The sequence below is a fragment of the Arachis ipaensis genome, chromosome B9 (genome assembly GCF_059453495.1).
Source record: "Arachis ipaensis isolate K30076 ecotype BB chromosome B9, ASM5945349v1, whole genome shotgun sequence".
In the NCBI taxonomy this organism is placed as follows: domain Eukaryota; kingdom Viridiplantae; phylum Streptophyta; class Magnoliopsida; order Fabales; family Fabaceae; genus Arachis; species Arachis ipaensis.
The window spans coordinates 106,419,102-106,422,678 of NC_142444.1; the positions used below are offsets into that span (position 1 = coordinate 106,419,102).

At 34.5% G+C, this 3,577-nt stretch overlaps 1 non-coding gene across 1 annotated transcript; it reads left to right on the forward strand.

Annotated features, from left to right (window-relative positions):
• The first annotated feature begins 264 nt into the window (after window positions 1–264).
• Window positions 265–372, forward strand: LOC148545792 (small nucleolar RNA R71). Its single transcript, XR_015900734.1, has one exon. It is a non-coding gene; the product is annotated as a small nucleolar RNA R71 (small nucleolar RNA).
• Window positions 373–3,577: the final 3,205 nt, after the last annotated feature.

The window sequence follows — 3,577 nt, forward strand, 5'->3', positions numbered from 1 at the left end:
TTGCTGAGTCAATATTTTGTTCTGAGCCAATATGGCATTCAGAGTATCAACTTCAAGAACTCCCTTCTTCATAGGCGTCCCATTACTCACCGGATTCCTTTCAGAAGTGTACGTGAACTGGTTATTAGCAACCATGTCAATGAGTTCTTGAGCTTCTGCAGGCGTTTTCTTTAGGTGAATGGATCCACCTGCAGAAGTGTCCAGTGATATCTTTGATAGCTCAGATAAACCATCATAGAATATATCCAGGATGGTCCATTCTGAAAGCATGTCAGAAGGACACTTTTTGGTCAACTGTTTGTATCTTTCCCAAGCTTCATAGAGGGATTCACCTTCTTTCTGTCTGAAGGTTTGAACATCAGCTCTAAGCTTGCTCAGCTTTTGAGGAGGAAAGTACTTGGCTAAGAAAGCCGTGACCAGCTTATCCCAAGAGTTCAGGCTGTCTTTGGGTTGAGAATCCAACCAGATTCTAGCTCTGTCTCTTACAGCAAAAGGGAAAAGCATGAGCCTGTAGACTTCAGGATCTACTCCATTAGTCTTAACAGTATCACATATCTGCAAGAATTCAGTTAAGAACTGAAAAGGATCTTCAGATGGAAGTCCATGAAACTTGCAGTTCTGCTGCATCAGAGAAACTAATTGAGGTTTCAGCTCAAAGTTGTTTGCTCCAATGGCAGGAATGGAGATGCTTCTTCCATGTAAATTGGAATTAGGTGCAGTAAAGTCACCAAGCATCCTCCTTGCATTATTATTATTTTCGGCTGCCATCTCCTCTTCCTGTTCGAAAATTTCTGAAAGGTTATCTCTGGATTTTGTAATTTAGCTTCTCTTAGTTTTCTCTTCATAGTCCTTTCAGGTTCTGGATCTGCTTCAACAAGAATATTCTTGTCCTTGCTCCTCCTCATATGACAAAGAAGAGGGCACAGAAAAATAATAATAATAATAGAGATCCTTTATACCACAGTATAGGGATCCCTGTGTGAGTAGAAGAAGAGGGGGAGACAAAGAATGTGATGTAAAGAAAGAAACACAACTGTGAGGATGGCAGAGATGTAAGATGAGATGTTAGTAGATGAATAAATAAATAGAATGAGATGAGAGAGGGAGAATTTTCGAAAAATATTTTTGAAAAAGAGTTAGTGATTTTCGAAAATGGTTTTGGAAAAATGTTAGTATTTTTCGAAAATTTTTAAAATCAAAAATAAAAATAAAAATGATTAGTTAATTAAAAAGAAATTTTTGAAAAAGAGAGAAGATATTTTTGAAAATTAGAGAGAGAGAGTTAGTTAGGTAGTTTTGAAAAATTTAAGAAACAAACAAGTAGTTAGTTAGTTGAAACAAATTTTGAAAACCAACTTTGAAAAGATAAGAAGTTAGGAAGTTAGAGAAGATATTTTGAAATCAAATTTTTTAAAAAGATAAGAAGATATTTTTGAAAAGATATGATAGAAATTAGTTTTTGAAAAATATTTGATTTTTAAAATCTCAATTAATGACTTGATACACAAGAAATCACAAGATATGATTCTAGAACTTAAAGTTTGAAACTTTCTTAACAAGCAAGTAACAAATTTCAAATTTTGAATCAAAACATTAATTGTTATTGTTATTTTCAAAAATTTGGTATAAAAATAAGAAAAAGATTTTTGAAAAACATTTTTGGAATTTTCGAAAATAACTAAGAGTTTTTGAAAAAGATTTGATTTTTGAAAAAGATTTTGAAAAAGATAAGATTTTCAAATTGAAAATTTAATTTGACTCATGAGAAACAATTTGATTTTAAAAATTTTTGAAAAAGTCAATCCAAATTTTCGAATTTGAGGAGAGAAAAAGGGAAAGATATTTTTTTGATTTTTAAATTTTTATGATGAGAGAGAAAAACAAGAAAAATGATGCAATGCATGAGAATTTTAGATCAAAACATGTGTTGCATGCAAGAATGCTATGAATGTCAAGATGAACACCAAGAACACTATGAAGATCATGATGAACATTAAGAACACATTTTTGAAAAATTTTTGATGCAAAGAAAACATGTAAGACACCAAACTTAGAAATCTTTCATGTTTAGACTCTAAGAAACGAAAAATGCACATGTAAAACAAGAAAAGATACAAAACATAAAAATGCTAAGATCAAGCAAGAAGACTTACCAAGAACAACTTGAAGATCATGAAGAACACTATGAATGCATGATATTTTCGAAAAATGCAAGATGCATATGCAATTGACACCAAACTTATGATATGACTCAAGACTCAAACAAGAAACAGAAAAATATTTTTGATTTTTATGATTTTCTAGTTTTTTTGTATTTTTTTCGAAAATTAATTGAAAAAGAAAAAATAAGGATTCCAAAATTTTTAACATGAATTCCAGGAATCTTGCATTCTTAGTCTAAAGCTTCAGTCCAGGAATTAGACATGGCTCACTAGCCAGCCAAGCTTTCAATGAAAGCTCCGGTCCAAAACACTAGACATGGCCAATGGCCAGCCAAGCTTCAGCAGGTAATTCAGACATGACACGCCTGACATACTCATTCCCAAAGGAATTAGACATGACTTTACAGCCAGCCAAGCTTCACATGCTTCATGAAACACTAGAATTCATTCTTTAAAAATTTTGAATCAAATTTTTGAAAACAATTTTATATATTTTTTTTCGAAAACAAAAGAAAAATTTTTGAAAGATTTTTGAAAAATTTTTGAAAAGAAAACAAAAAGAAAATTACCTAATCTGAGCAACAGGATGAACCGTCAGTTGTCCAAACACGAACAATCCCCGGCAACGGCGCCAAAAACTTGGTGCACGAAATTGTGATGTCCAGGCTCGAACAATCCCTGGCAACGTGAGCAACTTGGTACGCGTAATCGTGATTACACTTTAATTATGTAAAATTCATGGCTCTTTCTTTCCCTGGCAATGGCGCCAAGAACATGGTGCCAATACCATGGTTCACAACTTCGATACAACTAACCAGCAAGTGCACTGGGTCGTCCAAGTAATACCTTACGTGAGTATGGGTCGAATCCCACGGAGATTGTTGGTATGAAGCAAGCTATGGTCACCTTGCAAATCTCAGTCAGGCGGATATAAATTGATAATGGTGTTTTCGAATAATAATTAATAGAATAGGGATAGAGATACTTATGTAATTCATTGGTAGGAATTTCAGATAAGCGTATGGAGATGCTTTTCGTTCTTCTGAATCTCTGCTTTCCTGCTATCTTCATCCAATCAGTCTTACTCCTTTTCATGGCTGGCTTTATGCAAGGGCATCACCGTTGTCAGTGGCTACATCCCCTCCTCTCAGTGAAAAATATGCTCACATGCTCTGTCACAACACGGCTAATCATCTGTCGGTTCTCGATCATGCTGGAATAGGATTCACCCTCCTTTTGCGTCTGTCACTAACGCCCAGCACTCGCGAGTTTGAAGCTCGTCACAATCATTCAATCATTGAATCCTACTTGGAATACCACAGACAAGGTTTAGACTTTCCAGATTCTCTTGAATGCCGCCATCATTCTAGCTTACGCCACGAAGATTCTGATTAAGAGATCTAAGAGATATTCAT